This window comes from Haliotis rubra, unplaced genomic scaffold, assembly GCF_003918875.1.
Source record: "Haliotis rubra isolate DU_JTF1 unplaced genomic scaffold, ASM391887v1 Scf1176, whole genome shotgun sequence".
Lineage (NCBI taxonomy): Eukaryota > Metazoa > Mollusca > Gastropoda > Lepetellida > Haliotidae > Haliotis > Haliotis rubra.
This window is the reverse complement of record NW_025765088.1, coordinates 190,694-214,478: the sequence shown is the minus strand read 5'-3', so window position 1 is coordinate 214,478 and position 23,785 is coordinate 190,694.

The following is a 23,785-nucleotide window of genomic DNA, read 5'->3' as shown; positions in this document are numbered from 1 at the left end:
GCTCAATGCAGCGTTTCAGTCGTACAAAAGCCCGTTGGTACAAAAGCCCCTCGAGCAAAAACCCTCGCTAGTTTGAGCACCCCCTGTCAAAAACCCCTCGATTCATGTATTTTATAACAGAATGAATTTTTCTCAGGAACAAAGCATATGCTTTCAGTCATACCACTCACTCACTCACTCTGACACTTAACCCTCAGAACCGCCTCCGTGGTGTAGTGGTTAGAGCGTCCGCCCGGAGAGCGGAAGGTCGCGGGTTCGATCCCCGACCACGTCATACAAAAAGATGTTAAAATATGGTACTTGTTGGTCCCTGCCTGGCGCTCGACATTAATGGGTACAACAAGGACTGGTCGGCTCGGAGTCAGTATAATGTGTCTGAGTGGGGTATTCATGCTTCACTGCGGCATGGTATCTAAGTGGGCTAGCACTATAAAACCAGCTTCAGTCTGGGCTATTACAAGCAGCCGCACATACACATACACACGCACGCACGTCGTCATATGAGCGAAATATTCTCAAGCACGACGTTAAACCCAATTTCACCACACCTCACCTCACCTCACCTTACCTCACCCCTCAGTACAATTGCCGGACCAGCTTGTCTCTATAACCTGAATCGCATCGACTGTTGTACTACAACCGTTCCTGTTGTTTATGGGCCAAAATGTATCGTAAACGAAGTGTGTTGTTTATATATGGGTGTTCTTTCCACAAGGGGTAACGGGTGGCCTATTCGTATACCCTTTAACCTATAACTGGGGCGGTGGGGTAGCCTGGTGGTTAAAGCGTTGGCTCGTCACGCCGAGGACCCGGGTTCGATTCCCCACATGGGCACAATGTGTTAAGCCCATTTCTGGTGTCCACCGCCGTGATATTGCTGGACTATTGCTAAAAGCGGCGTAAAACTAAACTCAGTCAGTCAGTTAACCTATGACTGCTTCAGCCGATGCGACTTATCCACAGCGTAGCAGACCAAGTGATAGAAGACATGTCATTAGATGTATATTGATGAGCTTTAGCGAAAAGGTGTTGGTCACATGGAAGAAATATATTAGTGGAATAAAGTAACTGTGCATTATTTCATCTTATGGCATTTTGAAATGCAAAAAGATAATAACACGATTTGTGGTGTTTTCCTTAATTAATCATTGTTTGACTGTTGACAGGATAATATCGAAATCTGTGTGATTTGGAACTAGGCATCGTGACACGCCATTGAAGAGATGTGGTTTCAAAAGACAGTTCACAAATTCAGTAGCGTGTGTGTCCACCATTGGCGTTGATGCAGGCTTGACAACGACGACGCATAGACGACACTAAGCGATTGAATAAAGCTTTGGGAATGTTGTTCCATGTCTGAACCAAAGCTTGGGCCAATTCAGCTAACGTCAATGGCTGATTCTGGGCTTGACGTAAACGTCGCTCCATTTCATCCCACGCGCGCTCGATAGTTGACAGGTCCGGAAAAAACAGTTGGCCAGGGAATATCAGAATGTTCTGCTATTTCTGGAAGTCTATCACAACACGAGCGACATACAGACGGGCATTATCTTGCTGAAGCGTGAAGTTACGTCTCTGTCCTTTAATGAACGGTTGCACATGATCTCATCCCTGTTTCGCAGAGTGCCATTGTCAGTGACAAGCCGTGTGTCCGACCATGAGATATGATGGCTTCCCATGCCATAACGCTGTTGCCACCAAACGTCAGCATACCGTTCACCTCGCCGTCTGTACATCCTTGCCCTGCCATCAGAGCTGCCCAGATGAAATCGCGACTCGTCAGTGGACAAAACACCATCCCAATCATGTCTACTAGAAGATGCTGTCAGCACCTGTCGATGACGTTGGAGCAAAATTGGACGTATTGCAGGCCGGCGTGGCCGGATGCTGTGCTCCCTCAGTAGGTTCCCTACAGTCCTGAAACTGATTGGACGTAAGTCAGGAATTGTCCAAGCAGTCAAACTGGCAGTCTGGAATCGATTAATTAGATGGGTCACTCGAATGTGGTTGTCTTGCTGACGTGACGTCACGCGTGGACGGCCTGTTCGAGGCAAATCTTTCCCATTATGGTGAAACCATCTCCATAGAGATGAGAACGTGTTTCGACACCAAAATGTCTGGCCACTTCATTTTGGGCCATTCCAGTCTCCAGGAGATGCTGATTTTCTGTAAACCGTTTGCGCGATTTATTGAATGGCTTATACTTGAATAGATGCATTAAACGAGAGTTGTTTGTAGGTGTGTTTTTGCTGAATATGGACGACATCTTGAAACTATGGTTTGGTGAGACAGTACCAACCTTGGTACACTTGTACCAGTTGACAGTTTCATATAACCACCAAAGCTGACTTTTAGCATTGCAAATTGGCTGCCACACTGTGTAACACGATCCGATGTTGTTAGGCACAGAGTGTGTGTGAGTGAGTTTAGTTTTACGCCGCACTCACCATTATTACAGCTATATGTCGGTGGTATGTAAATAATCTAGTCTAGACCAGACAATCCAGTGATCAACAGCATGAACATCAATCTACGCAACTAGGATACAAAGTCAGCGAGACTGACCACCCGATCCCGTTAGTCGCCTCTTAGGACAAGCATGGGTTACTGTAGATCACTGAAGATCTAACACGATGCTGGGGGTGTTAGGCGCAGACTTAATGATTCCCATCTGCAGAAGGTTAGAGACAAACATGGTTTTCCCAGAGTCACGGGTCCCACTAAAACAACATTAAAAGGCATGACAAACTCAAAAGTTTTTGTAGTTGTTGTTGTTGTTGTTGTTTTATTGCCTCCAAAAAGTTTAATGCAAGCGTATTGAAGAGATATGGGATCCCCTTGCCATGGTAAGAGACATCTTATTTCTTCGTGAAACATCTTTCATAAATCTAAAAATCCAAACCTTAAGTTCTTTCCAGAAGCGTTTATAGAAATCATTTGGAAATCCATCGATTTCAGGGTTTTATTCTTCATGCTTTTTACTGCCAATGATATTTCATTCATGTCTATTTGCCTTTCCAATTTGTCTCATGAGAGTATCATTCTCATAATTCTTAGCAGAATGATAAAGGTTTTTTTTTATAAAACCCTTTTATTTCGTTTAATGTTGAATCACTGTCGGTAATTTCTTCATTCTTATCTGTAATAATCTTATTTATTACCTACGAGGGCGAAAATATCGGGGTTCATATGTTTCATACGATGCCCTAGGGCAAAATATCACTTTGTCTTGGTAACGTGACGTCATGAACAATGCTATGAAGTCACGTTTCTTCTACGAAGTCGCAGTCTACATGCGGCGACGGCGGATAGCCAGCCTCTGTTTGAAAGTAGATTTGGGTTTATTTTCCTGAATTCGGTAATAAATAGAGTATTTTATACGTGCCCATATCATACTATGTTTACGACACTCGTGCCTAAATGTCGGCATATCCCTCGCTCTCGCTCGGGAAATACCAACATTTAGGCACTCGTGTCGTAAACATAGTATGACATGGGCACTCATATAATATCCTCTATTTACTGATTTGCTGACATAATATCTATTTTCTAAATGGCAGAAATATTGTGTTGGTTTTCCCGTTCTTCATACCATAAAAGTCTGTTTCTGAGCTGAATTCCTCTGATCTCTTCTTCCTGAATGTGTTATAGTTTTGATGTCAACTTGGAAAGTTTAGATAGTAAGACTTCATCTATATTTTGAAAATATTTTCCAATTGTATCTTCACAATTTCTGATTTTAGTTTCTCATTCATTAGTTTTATCCTTTGTTCAGATTCAGATCCTTTGTATCTGAGTATTCTTCAAGTGTCTCCCTTAAGATTGACCTGACTAAATCAACATATTCAGGATGTAAGAGTAAAGAAGCATTGAATTTCCAATAACCCCACCCTCATTTTTGATAATTAGTTTTTGAGAAAGTAAATCTAATAGAGCGGTCTGTTTTATAGCCAGGTATGATGTCAGAATCCAGGGAAAGATTAAACAAGTCCTCCGAAATTAAAAAAAAGCCCAGCCTTGCTTGCTGTCTATGGTATTTTTTACACCAGGTGTATTTTCTTGAATCAGGATTTAGTTCACGCCAAATATCAATAAGATCTAAGGATTCAATTTTATGTGAAACTGTATCTCTGGCCTTTGGGTTGTTAATACTTTTGTAATTTTCTAAATCATTTGGAGGATCAAAAAACAAATTCCAATCCCCAACAATAGTTATGGATTCATTGTTCGATTCCCCATATGGGCACAATGTGTGAAGCCCATTTCTGGTGTCCCCCGCCGTGATATTGCTGGAATATTGCTAAAAGCGGCGAGAAACTAACCTCACCCATTATAAACATATGTGCCTGAAACCATACAGTTCAACCCAAAGCGGCGTTAAAACTAACCAACATCAAGATCAGGCAAGATCTTTTTGTGTACAATGGTGCTTGACCTCAAACAAAAGGGGCAGAAGTGTTTTGCAAGGTCCCTGGACGTAGAAAAGGACAGAGCGCAAGTGAGTTTAAACGCGGCCATGAATCGTCTTTGAGTGACAGCTAGATGTATGAGGAGAGCACGGTGTCATCACCCCCAAAAATTGACCTAGTGTTAAGCATAACGGAGTTATGCCCCCTTATCATTATACGTGTATGACCTCTCTGTCGTCGTTTGACGTCGTAGAAGAAAATCCATTTTTGACATTTATTGCGAGTCATTTTTAATGTTGAGCGTATAATGTTATGCACAAGCACATAAACCCATTTCATATACACTTATGTCGTTCAGATATCAGGCTGTAATTTCTTCACTCACACTTTCCGTAAAGATGCCAAATTAAAAATTCGTAGCACAGTGCTTTTATCGGTGCGCGATAAAAAGCGGAGAAATGTACTGTTTTTTAACGCATAACAAAAATTTTGACAACATTTAGCAAGGTCTATTTCTCAAACCGAGGAGGTAATTGCACTTATATTTATACTAACGGATAGGGAATTTAATATTCTACATTTCTGTGTAATTGTATAGCCGTACGTAGATCCAGGACCACGCGAGCGCAATTCTCGCACAACGTTCACTTTTCAAACCGTATGAAAATGTGCGCCTGAAAAAACCTCGGCATCAAGGGGGTTAATATTCGAGGTCACGAACAGTTTACCTAATCAGTCATGTGCCATGTGTTTATCACTTTACTACTACAGCAATACGCCTGGCAACGGCCAATAGTTGCCCACAACAGCCTTCATGTAAACACGGACACTGTACATCACGGGTGTCTGAGGGTAGGGTGTTTGAGAAGGGGGAGTGTGGAGGAGAGGGTTAGTTTAAGAGTCCCAGTTATCGACGGACCAAACATGACGCAGCAAGCCAATACTCACACATGTTAAGCATGTTGCTTTAACGCGACATGCTTAGCAATATTCCAGCCAGATAGCAAAGGTTTGTTGGCTCAATATTGGTATATGGTTGGTCGGTTGGCCTACGGTTTGACAATGTTATCCCAACGTTATCTTTATGACATAACGGTGGCTTTGGACACGTTGGACCAACATTTGAAAAACTCCATTTCACAAAGTTGGCCCAACATTGAGAATAAAAGAGAGCACGTGGCCATTTTAGCCATGTTTTCGTATTAAGAAATAATTACACAGAAAAAATGAAACAATCTTTATCCCTGTCTTTCAACTATGATGCGGTAAATTTTACGTTGTTTTTTCTCTCGAAATCGAATACCAAACTTGTCATCATTGATAGCTTCACCTGATATTCAAAGAGCAGACGACACTTCATTTCTGGAGGGCTTCAACTGGTAAATATGCATTGTTGGTTCTGTGATACTGAACTGTGAATATATCGTGAAATAATTGGTTTAAATCATCATTTAAGTTACAGAAACTGACTCATACTGTATTGAAAGTCAGTTGTTTGAGTTGTTTACTTTATTAACATTATGGGGGCGGTGGGGTAGTCGAGTGGTTAAAGCGTTGGCTCGTCACGCCGAAGACCCGGGTTCGAATCCCCACATGGGTACAATGAGTGAAGCCCATTTCTGGTGTCCCCCGCCGTGATATTGCTGGAATATTGCTAAAAGCGGCGTAAAACCAAACTCAGTCAGTCAGTCAGTATTAACATTATGGCATGGGGATGAAGTTTCCCTGGAGACTCCCTCGAACCTGGCAGCACTAGTGGAGAAACTGGCAGACCAATCGGTAAAGGAGAAAGTGGTAAGTATTTATTCAACATTAAATGAACTAGCATTTGATCATTTTGTCGTGTTTGCAGAGAACTGTTCGACATGCAATCTGGTTTGGATGCAATGCTGCGTTGATATTCAGTGTAGTACCACCCATGGTTTACTAGTTCCAGCCGATACTTGTAGGTTTCTTCGCAATGCATAGCCACGGTGGTATTGCGGGTATTTTCCCTGCAATAACACCAGCTGCCGTGATGTAAGTGAAATATTCCTGATAGCGGCGTTTAACCTCAAATTACCCCACCTCCACATCATGTTGGCAACATAACCAAATTTCAAAAATTTCTAATTCTACCATGACAGTGCTGGATTTTCAATTTTGATTAACTGATTTATCTAGTTAAGAGGTGCTATTTACAATTTATCACCTCAATTTACCAGATTTTTTACATGCATATACGCTGAAGCCTAAACTGTCCTTGTAATTCAACTTGTGTCCGCACCTGCACACTTTTAAAACAAATGGGTTTAATTGGACATTATCCTCACTTTAGTGTCCTACTGATCCCTATTCACGTCACATTTGCATTGATAAACTTATCAGTCCTTTACAAACTATCATCTATATTACAAAAGTTTATACAATCGGTTTTATAAGAAATCACCAAGAAAAAATTAGATTGATACCGACAAAATGCTAATAAAATCTATAATGAATACACACTGTCAGTGTAACGGTTAATCGTTATTGCAGCTAAATTAGATTATGATGATGAGATGCGAAATCCTTGCAAAATATACATTCGCCTCCAAATATATTTTAGTCACTATATATTCAGAATAACATGTCTCTGATTTCCACACTCGGTTGAACTTGTTATTATGGAATCTTAATAATGCTATAATGTTATCCCTTGGGAAGGTAATGAGTTAACTTTACTTAACTACCTCCTATTAATAATGTTAGCCTATGGGCAGAGCTATTCACGATGTATATTCAAAGGTATATGGATAAAACAATTTAAAAATATGTAAATGGTATGGTTCAGGTTACAGGAACCTTTCTAACAAGCGCTCGCACAAATACCCTATTCGCACTGAGTAAATAGACTTAGGGTGTCATGTGAACGCACTTAGTACTTACATGAATAAATACACTCCCGGAGTAAACTGACTTAAGTAAAAGTACATTTACTAGACCTCAGATATCGTTAGATTGTTGTCATGTATTTGAGTTGAAGCTATAAAGCGCCAGGTGTAAAAATAGGGCCTGGACCTGGAGGCCTGTTGAATAATAAGCACCCGGTCCAACCCGGGCTCTAATTAGAGGATATATGATTTTGCTGCATTGGTTCGGACATCAAAACTATTTGAAGAAGCTTAAAAAGAAATACATTAGTATAAAGTGTTTCAGTTTTAATTTGCAAACTACACAGCCAGGACATCTTTATTTAGCAGGTGCCTTATAAATCATAGCAGTTAACCAGCATGAAACAACGTGGCATAATCATAGTAGCCTTAGCACTGACCAATTCCTGGGTGTTACTGAGTTTAAATTGAGTCATTTTTATGTTTGAAAGCTCCAGCTGAAGGCGTCAGTTGTAAATGAAATATGCCTGCTTCAAATACTCAATAATACCCAGAATGTTTCCAACACATGAGACCCGTGAAGGTCCGGGTCTATTAGAATAGCCCTTCAGCAACCCATGCTTGCTATAAAAGGCGACTATGCTTGTCGTAAAAGGCGACTAACGGGATCGGGTGGTCAGGCTCGCTGACTTGGTTGACACATGTCATCGGTTCCCCATTGCGCATATCGATGCTCATGCTGTTGATCACTGGATTGTCTGGTCCAGACTCGATTATTTACAGACCGCCGCCATATAGCTGGAATATTGCTGAGTGCGGCGTAAAACTCAACTCACTCACTCACTCCAACACATGACGTTTCAGACACTAAATCTTACCTGAAACAGTTTTATAATTGTTTTCCATTATTGTTTCCGTGTGGTCATCTCAGTTCAGTTTGCAGAACAAGCATCCCAGATGGCGTCAGGCGAATGATGAAACTTGTGCCGGGCCACGCTCTCTCCACAAAGTATGATTGGGTGGGAAAGGGGGAAGAAGGCGGCCTTTAGCTGATTGCTCATCAAGGGTGTCATTATCAGTAAGTACTAGTAACATGTAGCACTGTCTGGTTCAATAACACTATGTGCCTGTCATTTACACTCAAGGCGTATACAGCTGTCTCTATTATTCACCTTTCCAGCCAGTATATTGCTAAGCATCATCATACCAGACATATGTGTCACAGTTATACGTCAGTTATACGTCATATCCAAATACAACATAGCGTCAAATACTATATCCTTTAATGATATATTTCATGTCTAAAGACCGCCTCCGTGGTGTAGTGGTTAGAGCGTCCGCCCGGAGAGCGGAAGGTCGCGGGTTCGATCCCCGACCGCGTCATACCAAAAGACGTTAAAATATGGTACTTGTTGGTCCCTGCCTGGCGCTCGGCATTAATGGGTACAACAAGGACTGGTCGGCTCGGAGTCAGTATAATGTGTCTGAGTGGGGTATTCATGCTTCACTGCGGCATGGTATCTCAGTGGGCTAGCATTATAAAACCAGCTTAAGTCTGGGCTAGTACAAGCAGCTGCACATACACATACACACGCTTGCACGTCGTCATATGAGCGAAATATTCTCAAGCACGACGTTAAACCCAATTTCACCTCACCTCATGTCTAAAATTATGACATCTGACAGTTTGATGACGGAAGTTAATTGATATTGATTACTGTTAAGGGTGAATCTTGATTGATTTCATGATATTTGTTTCAGGAACAGTTCGAAAAAACCTGCCTGCTGCCACAATTGCTGAAATAGGGAATGCCAAAGATCAGCAAGGGGGCGGAATGACAGACAAAAGACCTAAGAGACGCATTAATATTGTTTAGAGAATTACAATACTGTTCAGATAACAAAAATGAAAGGAGGATTAAATGGTTCACGAGATTTACATGTTTTGTTGTTTACATATGTTTCTGATTGCAGAGTTCAGGATAGAGCTAAATGTTGAAATACAGTGGTGCCAACATAAGGCCAACTAAATCACATCGTTGGGCCAAGTATGGGCCGTGGTTTAGTACAAAGGTCAAGAAAGAGCTATATGTTGAAAAATGGTGATGTCAACAAATGGCCAACAAAATCACAACGTTGGGCCAAGTATGGGCCATGGTTTAGTGTGAATTTCCATTCGTTTGCCCAACAATGAGCCAGCAAGATGGGCCACTGTGGAGCCGATGAGCATATCCAAATGGCCCCATCGTCATTTTGACAACCATGGGCCAACCAAACCGGTGATTATGGGCCAACTATGGGCCAACATATCAGTGCTGTCTGGAATGGAGGCGGTCTGTAAATAATCGAGTCTGGACCAGACAATCCAGTGATCAACATCATGAGTATCGATCTATGCAATTGGGATACGATAACGTGTATCAACCAAGTCAGCGGGCCTGACCGCCAGATCCCATTAGTCGCCTCTTACGAGAAGCATGGAATACTGAAGACCAATTCTCACCCGGATCTTCACTGGTAAATATTTCGGAACGTATACCCTGGAGATTATCGAGGATGAGCATGGTGTGAAAGGGCAGGGTATGAGTATTAAAATTACACAGCAACTTTATGTTCAGAAAATGTATTTCATGTAGATACACCTACCCCGTCGACGACAGCAGCTTCAGTCTGAAGCCGACGTAAAACATTAAATGATGATGATGATGATGATGATGATGATGATGATGATGATGATCAATCTGAATACAGTCTAGAGTTAATAACCAATCGGGGCAGTATGTAGCCTAGTGCTTAAAGCAATCGCTCGTCACACCGAAACCCCGGGTTCGATTCCCCAAATGGGCATAATCTGTGAAGACCATTTCTGGTGTCCCCCCTCCGTGATATTGCTGATGTATTGCTAAAAGCGGCGTAAAGCAAAACTCACTCACTCACTAATAACCGTTCAACTGGAGGTTACAAAAGCAGAACGTGATACAAACGGTTTGGTTTTAAACACTGCACTCTCCCACAATTCACCTATACACATATACAGTTCCGCGACTTACAAAGGACGTGAATGGCATAGCCCTGTCGCTGCGATAAGCAGATAGTATTCATGTGGGCACTTCATTTGGTTTTATATCAGTGGAACAGTATCCTCGTACTATATTTACTCCGAGATCGCATACAAGTAGGCAGAAGCCATTGACCTATTGCTTTGTGAGCTGTTTTGAGTTACGATGAATACCATTGTCACGCGTGGATGTCTAAACTGAAACAGGTTCACTTAGAAATCGGTATTGACAGAATCAAATTGTGACGCGAGTTATTTCCCGCAGAATGTTAATAAATATTCATAAGGGTTTATAATCACGAAGGTCAAATGGCGGCGGCAGCAAGTATCATGACAGTTGTGATCACTTTGTGATATGACGCCATGTGTAGTTATATTATACGGAGTAGTGTTGGGAATTGGTTAAAATCTCATAATTGATGATTGGTTCATTACCACCGATCAATCATCGAAAATAATTGGTTAGCGTCATTTATGAAATTTGTTAATGCACAAAAAAATGAGGAAAAAAACCATGTAGTTATTTTTTGGGTGTTTTTGGCAAAATTTCACATCTTTAAAGGATGACTAGTATGTTAGGAACATAAATTTCTTGGTGTCTTTAAGATGAATTCAATCATGACTTGGAACAAGCTTGTAGTGCTTATGAAATGTGACAGACAAAACCAACCTAGTGAAAAATATTGTTGATGAAAACAAGTGTTCCAGAATTGTTTGTGTTCGATTATGAGAAAACATGATCGATTGCTTGGTCATTTAGTCACTGCGACCAATCTTCGATTATTTCAATTAATCGGACCACCACTAATACGGAGATCAAGAATTGGCTGTCGTGTGCGAGTTCACTAGAGTATGAACAATAATTGAGAGAGGGCCAACCTGTATGGGCGCCATTTAACGTGGAACATTCCCAATGGCCACAGTGTCATCAAAAGGATAATAGCGGAATATACTATCCAACTTCTTCCAAATACAGTGCCGATTAGAAGGAAGAACACGCTCATTTTTAATGGTTGATACAATGGAAAAACCGGGAAATGGTAAATCCACGATCATGTAACTGATCTGGATGACAGACGTGTTTTGGACATTTTTGCTGGGTTTCAGCCTATTGTAACATCTTCATAACTCTTGTAATTTTCTGGTCCAGTCCGGGTTTAAAATGTACTTTAAATTTGTTCTGCCCGGCTGTTTGTATTTGAAAGAATGAACGAATGGCTGTGTTTCATCTGCCATATTTAAGCCATACGACTGAGTGAGTGAGTATGGTTCTGCGCCGCTTTCAGAAATATTCACACATTGACCCATGTTGGATATGAAACCCGGGACAGCACGACGAGCGGACGCTTTAACCACTTGGCTACCGCACCACCCCACAGCCATACCACGTGAACATGTTAAACATTTAGGGGCGGTGGGGTAGCCTAGTGGTTAAAGCGTTGGCTCGTCACGCCGAAGACCCGGGTTCGATTCCCCACATGGGCATAATGTGTGAAGCCCATTCCTGGTGTCCCCTGCCGTGAAAATGCTGGAATATTGCTAAAAGCGGCGTAAAAACTCACTCACTCACTTTGGACCTTACAGAAACTCTCTGGGGGACAATGTTTTCGCTACTCTAATCTCTCCATGGATATATTTGCTACCTTGAATACCAGTTGTAACTGTCAATTATCATGATAAGAACCCTTGAAGAAAACACCAGCAGTTTCCAAATAATTCGATTTTATCCCCCAAAAAAAAAAAAAAATAAATAAATAAATAAAAAAATTGAAAGAACGATGATTTGCCAAGATATACAACTCACAAGAAGTTAGAGTGAGTGAGTGAGCAGGCAGTTTAGTTTTACGCCGCTTTCAGCAATATTCCAGCAATATCGCGTCACACTGGATACCCCGCTCGTCACACTGGATACCACGCTCGTCACACTGGATACCCCGCTCGTCACACTGGATACCCCACTCGTCACACTGGATACCCGCTCGTTCCCCACATGGTCCAACAGTGTTAAGCCTATTTCTAGTGTCCTCCGCCGTGTTGTTGCTGGAATATTGCTAAAAGAGGCTAATACCACACTCACTCTTTACTTGAAGTTCATACGTGGAGTGGTCCCAGTCATATAAATATGTACCTGATCATATATTTTGTGATTGAGCTTTAAAAGAGCTTCATGCACTTTCGAGAAATCTTAACGAATGAATAGGGGCGATACACCATGTATAAAACAACTTTAAATGTTGGATTTCTTTGTTTGATGATGAATAGCTTAAATCTTTATATACTAGGCACATAAAGAAACAGTGCATACAAAACTTTAAAATCTAAATTTATCAAACCTGTGTAGACACATAAGGATTCAAACTCAGAGATTAGTGACATGTATCCAACATGCATGCACGTGCCACGTTCCGTGACGTCTGTGGGTTCGTCCTTGAGACGTCCAATACGTTGTTGCACGTGCATTACATGCACAATACTGTCACTTTGGAAAGTTCAACCCCTGCCCTTGCGATCGTTCAAAAACTTAAACGGCTATTGAAACGCATAGCATGCCAAGGCTCACGTCTGCACAACGCCATGAGGCCATTGGGATGGTCCGTGGGGGGAATGTCTCAACGACAAGTGGCTGCACATTTCCACTGCCACCGGAACACCATTTCTGCACTGGTTAGACTCTACCAGAACACAAATGACATCATCGATCGGCCACGTTCTGGACGTCCACGTGTAACAACGCCAAGACAGGACAGATGGATAAGGGTGACCCATCTTCGCCACAGGTTTCAGACTGCAGCGATGACTGCCCGAACCAACCCAGGACGTCGTCGTATCCACCCCAACACAGTTCGACAACGTTTACGTCATCCCGGGATCAGAACACGACGTCCCGCCATACGGCCTATCCTGACACAACGTCATCGACAAACTCGCCGAATGTGGTGCCGAAATCATGTCCGCAGACCCTTGTTTTGGTGGAGAAATGTTGTTTTTACAGATGAGTCCAGGTTTAACATTTCCCATAGTGATGGACGTCAACGTGCCTATAGACGCGTGGGAGAACGTTATGCACAGGCCTGTGTCTTGGAGAGGAATCGCTTTGGTGGTGGTTCCGTGATGATTTGGGGTGGAATAACAGCACGCCTAACTCCTTTGGTGATTGTTCAGGGCAAGTTAACTGGTGTGGGCTACAGGGATCAGATTCTTCGACCTGTGGCAATTCCTTTTCTGCAACGTCATGGCCCTGGGTTAACATTCCAACAGGACAATGCCCGCCCTCATACGGCAAGGGTTGCTATGGATTTCTTGCAACACCACAACGTTGACTAACTGCCTTGGCCTGCAAAGTCACCGGATCTCTCCCCGATAGAGCATGTTTGGGACGAGATGGATCGACGTCTACGCCGTCTTCCTCGTCCGCCAGATAACGTCCTTGACCTTGCAACAGAACTTGAGAGAATCTGGCGTGACATCCCACAAGCCTACCTTGCACGTTTGATAGGCTCTATGCGTCGTCGATGCACTGCTGTTCTCAATGGCGATGGTGGACATACCCGTCATTGAGCTTGTGACATGGTCGTTTGACCCCTGTCCCGCTTGTGGACTCGTGACGTCATTGTGATTGACTTTTTAATTGAAATTCTCCCGACTTGTTATGGTCTCATGATCCCTCCATTAAAGTTTATATGTACCTTTGATATTGTTATCGTACTTATCAACTGGGATAATATTTTGACAATGCGCAGTTTCTTTATGTGGTTAGTATGTGTCAAAGCAAACATTACTTGACATTTTCCCAATTGCGCGCAGATCGATGCTCATGCTGTTGATCACTGGATTGTCTGGTCCAGACTCGATTATTTACAGACCCGCCATATAGCTGGAATATTGCTGAGTCGCGGGGTAAAACTAAACCCACTCACTCACTTGGCATTCAAATGTCCAAGGAACTCTGATCAAGTCAGATATTTTATGGGCGCTTTAAACCTCCTCCTCTGTAGCCTATTTCCAGGAGTTAACACATTCAAAAGATATGTCAGTGGAGTTTTGTTATTGTCATTGCTGTCATTTACTTTTCAGCTACACTGGCTGTAAATAGTGTGGATCAGAGGAACCAGTGTGTTTCACCAAGAAAATTCCAAAGACCATGTTAATTGACCACCAAATATTATCATTTCAGTCATATCACACAACCAGTCCTTCTTCTCCTCATCTTCATCAGCATCTTTCTCCTTCTCCTCATTGTGTGATATCATCCTCTGTCTCATCCTCCTCTTCATCCTCATCCTCTTCATCATCAGGTAGTATTCTCAGTAGCAAAAGTATAATCACATTCAACCACAGGAGTCACAATCATCATCATCATCATCATCATCATCATCATCAACAGCAGCAGCAGCAAGTGACATCACCAGCCTCCTCATCCCTGCAACTACATCTACACCCACTGCATCACAGAAAACAAACAAAGTGTGTGTGTCTGCAAACAAGAGTTTATTTATGCTCTTAGCTGGACAGCCATGCACACTACAACACCAAAACCAGTTGGCTGAGTGGCAAGGTACATTCTAAAAGGACTATAAAAATAAATTAAGTAAATATGTATATAATATTCACACCTATCTTCATAGAACTTTACAACACTAAAGCAAGCAATAGTGTAGAGACGTTCTGCTGATTCTGCAAAAACTGGCAATACAGAAATATTCGAAATCACAATACTTTGTGAATACCTACCTATTCCAAGAAAATCTTTTGTAAATTGTACTCACATACAAGATGAGGTATAAAATAGTATTTGAAAATTGATTTCAAAGTCAAAATGCTCAAAATTTTGATTGATTCTATTCCCTCAAGCAAGGATTTTAACATACAATATTGCCCTTAACACAATCATGAAGTGAACAAATCAGCAATTTCTGATATTAGTAATGACTTATGCCAAAATTTAACATGGAAGCCATGGGAATTTGAGCAAAAGCTAGAAACAAAACCATTGGCACAATATCATCCAAACTTCAAAGGACTAGTTTCAATTACCCAATCAGCATAAGGCTTGTACTAATAGTAAGACTGTCTAGTCTTTTGATTGGATAATTTATCAAAACAAAAACTTTTGACTTATTAATATGCTCTGGTCAAGATGAGATATATAATGGTATGGATTAAACCAAATATAGATTTTCTACCCTGTTTGGGACCTCAGTTAAAACTCGAGATGAGAATCAACATATAATTGACTCTCTGAAACATAAACAACGTTGAATACAGATGATTATAGTTTGTAAATATTAGCATGCATAATAATACAGAAATAATATTGGTTATTACACAGTGTGCATATATAATAGACAGCTGTCAGAAAATATAGTTGCAGTTTCAACTAAAATCGGATAAAAACATACCCATGGGAGTGAAAAGATGTTTTCGGACGGTTACTTCATAATTCTCCTCCCTACTTCAGCAACAACAACAACAACGACAGGTTCACATAACTATCAATATAGGTAGTGTGAGGCTCAAAGAAAATTTCCAACGCAAACAATGAGTATTTTTCTAGAAAGTACATGTGTTCAAATATTTAACACAAGCCACATTTTGCAGCATATTCACCAGGGAATTATCTAGACCGACTCAGAGACCGATATTGGGTTCCTTATTGGCATTAACTGTTAGTAAACATTCCCAAATGGGAATTGAACAAATATATTTTACCTGTACTTATTGTTATATTAAATCTGATGATTTGATTGAGGTGACTTGCAGGCCTGTTAACAGAATTTTGACTGACTGAGTTTGGTTTTACGCCGCTTTTAGCAATATTCCAGCAACATCACGGCGGGGGACACCAGAAATGGGCTTCACACATTGTACCCATGTGGGGATTCGAACCCGGGTCTTCGGCGTGACGAGCGAACGCTTTAACCACTAGGCTACCCCACCGCCCACAGGATTTTGAAGAGGAAGAGACTTGATTTTGTATTATTGGATTCAATTCAAAGTCAAAACAATGTCAAAATACCTACAAAAATAAGAAGTTTAAAATATATATACAATTTAATAACAATATTTTCCCAATTTGTGTGCCAAGGATTTTTTGTTTGGATTTGCAAATAAATACCTGTTTCAACTTTTCACCGAACATACAGTCACCTAGAAATTGACTTTCTTTGGACTTTGATGACCACTGTTGTAAAAAACATCAAACCTGGTTCTCTGATTACAATATCTGTGTGGCTGCAACATGGGTGTTCTAAATCTAATATGTATCAGACTTTACACTAGCATGGATTGATTAATTGGACCCCTGATCAGCAGATCCTTGCATGAATAAGAACTGTAACTCATGGTAAACTGCAGTACCTTTCTTCACAGGGCACCTGACCCTCGGTAGAGAGAGATGACTAGGCTGACTGACTGAGTTTGGTTTTACGCCGCTTTTAGCAATATTCCAGCAATATCACAGCGGGGGACACCAGAAATGGGCTTCAAACATTGTACCCATGTGGGGATTCGAACCCAGGTCTTCGGCGTGACGAGCGAACGCTTTAACCATTAGGCTACCCCACCGCCCCGAGAGATGACTAGAAAGTAAGAAAGAAGTAAAGAAAGACTGACTGACTGAGTTTGGTTTTACGCCGCTTTTAGCAATATTCCAGCAACATCACAGCGGGGGACACCAGAAATGGGCTTCACACATTGTACCCATGTGGGGATTCGAACCCAGGTCTTCGTGGGAATCGTAAGAAAGAAGTAAAGAAAGACCGGAGTTTGGTTTTAGCGCTTTTAAATATTCTATCGGCGGGGACACCAGAAATGGGCCTAACACATTGTGCCCATGTGGGGAATCGAACCCGGGTCTTCGGCGTGACGAGCCAACGCTTTAACCACTAAGCTACCCCACTGCCTCGAGAGATGACTAGAAAGTAAGAAAGAAGTAAAGAAAGAAAGAAAGAAAGAGAGAGAGAGCATGGTGTGAAGAATATGGTATCCTGCAATTCTGTTAGATCAGTGCCTTGTCCCATAAAGCAATGCTGGCACTAGCATATGGTAAAGTGTGATGAACTTGGCCCTAACATTGCTGTGTGGAATAGGTCCCTTTCACTTCAAGGTCATACCTTCCTCTCAAGGTCACATCCACTGAACGGGATTTAAATAAACGTGCACTGCATTTTAAACAGATTAAAAACTAGATTTCTATAACAATTCAGCTTCACCATATTCTAAATTGTGTCAACATGATCTGTTGTTAACTGCAGTTTCTGTTACCATGGTTACCAATTCCAACATTTCTTTCTGATCAAGAGAAAACCATAAAACACATTTTTTGATACGTGTAGATGATGGTGCTCATTTTACTTTCATATTCCACTCATATCTGCCCATTCACAATCGTCTTCGAGGTAAAGACACCCGACATATTCCTGTCAGTGCTTAAAGCACATACAAATGCTTTAGACTGGCAGATAAGAAAGTTCACCAGGTGTGACCTCCTACGGAGGTGTGTCAGACCTCCATGCATGCAGACACTACGCAAATGGCCTCTCAATAAAATCGCGTTTTCCTGCTAACTATTCCACAAGCAAATCTATTACATGTAAATAACAGAGTGCTGTAACATGGGTTATCTCAAGCTACCCATCTAAATCAATGATATAACATAATTGATATTTTGCCATTTCCACCAAAAAGACAAAATTAACAAGAAAGTACACAACAATTACTGTGTGCCATTACACACAAACAATCCAGATAACAGAATGTTTTGCTAGCCTCCTGCTAATGAGTATATTGACAGTAACATAATTCATGCATAATACATAACTAATACAATGCTTTCTATATTTAATGGTTTACACATTTTCAAAAAGAACCCTTAATGGTAGCTCAGAGAATATATAAAATAGAATTCTGATTTGAACAGATGGCTATGTGTGCAGTAACTGAAGCTTGAATCATCAGTTGACTTGTTTTATATGTCATATTTGTTTAGAGATAAAAAATTTGATTGAAAAAATGAGTTAACCAATATCTAAAAATAGCATCGCATACTGAATAGGCTATGTACATATGTACACAAAAAATGTCTATGCACAGCGCCATCTTCACACTGGTTTAAAGACTATCGCTAGTCTACATGAGGATATTCAGATTTAAATGGAAACACTGTCAATTTACAAACAATTTATTTTTTCAATTAACAATTTTAAACAGTGTGATGCTTTTTATGATTCTAAACTGACAGTATTCCATCAAAATGGACAATTTCTGATAGGACGTTATACACAAGATAGGGGACCATGTCAAAATCTATTGATCATCTCAGATTGAATGTTATCTAAAGAATGATGAAGATGAATGGTCTACAGAATCTCATGTGGTGTCAGTACCGAATAAGCCTTAAAATGTTGAAACTAATCAACCCACATATTGAGTGAGTGAGTTTGGTTTAACTCCACTTTTAGCAATATGCCAGCAATATCACGGCGGGGGACACCAGAAATGGGCTTCACACATTGTACCCATGTGGGGAATTGAACCCGGGTCTTCGGCATGACGAGCCAACGCTTTAACCACTAGGCTACCCCATCGCCCCCAACCCACACAGGGATGAGAATTAGCTAAGACCCCAAACAAACCAATAGGGCTAGTGTATGTTTTCCATGCTAGCCTTGTAGAATGTTATTAGTTCTTTTAAAAAAAAGACTTTTGCCATTCCATTTTCATGTTCTATCAAACATATTCAAATATTTAGACTTTGTCAGAATAAGTCATTCCACTGGCTTGTGATGCAGTATTCATAGTAAAAAAAAACACCTAAAGCAAGTGTCAAAAAACATACTGTCCAAACAGGAAAGTACAATCATAATTCAATTAGCCCAAGGTAAGTTTTGGTAGCCTCATGCTTATGGAGAAGCGTTAACTTCATCCCTGCAACGGACCACAAATTAGCAACATTTGACTCAATAATACAAATCTTTTAGTGTGATCAAAAACTGGATGCATCTCAAAATATCCCAACATCTGATATTAAATAGTGATCTTGAAAAAACATATAAAATTTTGTTTTCCTCGTGTTAAATCAAAAATATTTCGTTCATGCAATTTTACCATAGTAAATGTGATACGTATCATGAATAAAATATTGCAATATATATAATAATAATGATACAAGTAATTCTATACACTAACAAGCAGCCTGCTGTGGAGGTGATTTGGCACATTGAAGAGACAATCTATGCAAGCAAGGTAACAAGCCACCTCTGGGCTCATAAACAATGTACATCCAATGACATCATCAACTGAACTACAGCTCTGAAATACTCAAACACAAATGTACCTCTTTTTCAAGATTCTTGTGCAATGGTGTTAAATAAGATAAAACATGGGTCAATTTTTTAGTTCTTAACAAGTTTGAAATCTTTACAAGGTAAAAATCATTTCAGTTATCAAAAGTTAAAGTACTCAAAAGAAGGTAACACAGGTTATAGTTATATACAGAATTACTGGGTGTTCTTTAAATTCTTTGAGTAGTATATCTTGACATTTACTTTTGTGTTTGACAAGATTTCAAATGCTGTACTCTGAAAAATACCCTGTGTCAATCAAACTTACTACTATACTACTCAACATTAGTTAGGGATTCTGGCACAATTCCAACTGTTCAGAAACCCAACAGGGATTCGTTCCTCAAAGTGATCGTAGTGCTACAACTGTCACAAGTCTATGCTAAAGTATGGGAGTTACGATGATCGTAGTGCTACAACTGTCACAAGTCTATGCTAAAGTATGGGAGTTACGATGATCGTAGTGCTACAACTGTCGTAAGTCTATGCTGAAGTAAGGGAGTTACGATCGTCTTAGGGTTACGATCGCTTTGAGGAACAAGGCCTAGGTAAACAAATGACAGACATACAGTTAACTACGTTTATAAGAAGCTGATAGATACAAGAAACTGACGGATATAAGAAACTGATGGATATAAGAAACCAAGTTTCTTGATCTTGACCACTTGCTGTTTATATTAGTTGAAATGCATATAACAAACTTCAACATAACAAACTAACATTAGTGGGCCCTTTAAATTGGTTATCACTGTATGTCTCCTTACATATGCTCAAGTTAAGAGAAGATCATATCAAATGTACGAGACAGTTTCAAGCAATAGTGAATACTATTTGTTGGACAACATTTTCTAAGAAATGAGCCATAATAGGAACCAGCTGACAAACTATCCCAACAAAGGTTGAGTAGAACATAGCCATTGTTGATTATCAAATTCAACATGTACATTACACTTGCTTGAAACAAACGAATTAAAATGTTATACGACTTTCCATGAGTTAAAGTATAGTTTCTGATCTTAACCTGGCAATACGTCCACGATTCACACAGACAGAGGTCAACCCATTGGGAAGGAAATACAAGACAGTTGAAAAGAGAAATACTAAGAAATATGTAAAAAGTCTCATAAAACTGTAAAAACAAATGTACCGGTAGTCTTCCTGAAGAATTGGATTTCATGAAATATATAGAATAATATGTAAATTTGTTAAAATGGCCAGTATATAGTTGTTCAATTTGCTTACAAAGACATAACTGTGTATATTCAACACAGGGTTAGCTACTGGTGACCAAAACCTTTCCTTGAAAACCTTCCAAGCCCCCTTTAGCTGCGCCCTGCATGCTATGATTATTATTATTATTGTTGCACGATCAATGCCAGCATTTATCATCTAGTTTATCAATGATAAGTGGCACTGAGGACTGAAACAGCCTGATGCTATCACATCAGTTTGTGAAACACCCTTAACAAAATGGTATTTCTCTACAAGTATGGACAACTAATGGATCAAGTAACAATTCACCCACTATCAATCATACACATCCCTGTCGATGACATGTCATACACATCCCTGTCGATGACATGTCATACATATCCTTGTTGATGACATGACATACATATCCTTGTTGATGACATGTCATACACATCCCTGTCGATGACATGTCATACACATCCCTGTCGATGACATGTCATACACATCCTTGTCGATGACATGTCATACACATCCTTGTCGATGACATGTCATACACATCCTTGTCGATGACATGTCATACACATCCTTGTCGATGACATGTCATACATATCCTTGTCGATGATATGTCATACATATCCTTGTCGATGACATGTCATACATATCCTTGTCGATGACATGTCATACACATCCTTGTCGATGACATGTCATACACATCCCTGTCGATGACATGTCATACATATCCTTGTCGATGACATGTCATACATATCCTCATACATATACATATCCTTGTCGATGACATGTCATACACATCCCTGTCGATGACATGTCATACACATCCTTGTCGATGACATGTCATACATATCCTTGTCGATGACATGTCATACATATCCTTGTTGATGACATGTCATACATATCCTTGTCAATGATATGTCATACATATCCTTGTCGATGACATAGACACATCCTAGTCGATGACATGTTATACATATCCTTGTTGATAACATCATACACATCCTTTTCGATGACATGTCATATATTTATACTACTGAAAACAAGTAAAGGAACACCTGATTCTTTGATATTAAAGTAGCTAATCTGTTACGGCGTGACACATTAGGTATAGTAATATAGAAGTAGTAGTCCTTTCCTTATCTTCAGTACTATACATACCGTCGAGTCTATATCCCCATAGCTTTCATGTAGCTTCTGTCTCAACGTTTATGTCATCATAGATGGCTTTCCCCATAAAACGAAATCTAAAGCAACACATGTGTCAATATGTGTTAAAAAGTGAGATCCTTTTTTACATGATTTATGCGTTACTAAGTCTTGCATGATAACAATAACAAAAACAATAGTTCACCCAGGTATTTGATTAATTACAATACACATATCAGCTCACTCTCGTTACTGGAAGATTTGCTTATCTTAACATGCTCAAAAAAACCTTTGTTTTTGCAGTATGGATGAATATAGTATTAACTGGACAACTATTAATATTAACTCCATTAGGTTGATGGAACAGATTTCAACAAAGATGCACTGTGTGTATATTAAAGTAATTCTTTTGGCGTAGTTTTTCTTACACTGTAAATCATGAACTTAATGCCAGAATGAAATTAATGACAAACATGTCAGTGTCACCTGCTTACATCAAGAAAGTGACAAATATTTTGGGAATTTCCTGCTTTTGATTTTATGGAAGATAAATCAAATGCCAAGCAGTTGAAGTAAAGTTTGTGAAAGTTTGTCCTGGAATTGTGTGTACTTTCTTTGTGTTATTTAGCTGATTAGCTAACATGTTCAAAAGCAGGACTGGCAACAATTTCACGACACATTTTAGGCCAGAGGGTGATACTCGCATAAGTTTTGTTATATATTATTTCATGATTTACAGTATACCTCTACATCTGCATATTACCTGTCAAGACAACGTTCACAAAGTCATTCCAATTTTCAGCTTGCTTCAACATAAAAACCTCTCAATACCTTTCACTAACATATTGACTATGTTGTGTTTGATCTTGATATTGACGTTGTCAGGATAGAGGGGACGAAACCATTCTTCAGATACGGTTGCATCATACTTTCTGCCATCATGCATCATGCGATGCATCAATAAATGATGCAATGATAAAAAGGATTAAATACTCCACACAGGCGTCATAAAAATTCAGTTGTAAATAATTGTTACTGACAACAGCTCAGAAATAATTCAGCGTAACCTACAAAATATTTGACTAGTGTTTGATGAGTTTCAAATCTGACCATGAGAAGTATCAATTTATCAACTGTATCTTAAATCTTGTACCATGTATGATACAGTGCAGTCATCTTGTACCACCAGCACAATCTGTACAAGTGTACAGCCCTATTCGTGGTAATACTGTGTACAGTGTACATGCATTCCTCCAAACCAACTTGGAATATAAAAATACTATTAATTTTCTTGTTTTCCCGTTTTTGCAACGGTCATATATTTCAACAGATTTCTTTTCCCTTTTTTCAAATCTGTGGGACCATTGCATCAACATGATAACTGACTAGTAGGGCTGTGCAATATAACCGGTTTACTGGTATTTACCGGTTTAAACATGCAAACGATACGTATTGCGATACACTGATCGAAAACCGGTATTTTGACATGCATTCGGAAAACTTCATAACACCCGGACATCTTCGGATATTTCCATTTTTTAGATTGTTCCTTTCCTTGTTTCATTTGTGCCAAACATTGTTTACATTTTTATTTTGTCATGATTAAAAGTTATTATTAAAGCCTAATCAAGCATTGTGATTTTGCTTTATAAATCAAGCATTAACTCGATTGTAAGTAATTTTTTGTCAAAAACAATTTCTTGCAATATATTGCAATTCATATCGCAATACAAGCTTTCGCATCGCAATATATCGCAATATGAAAATTCCCTGCAA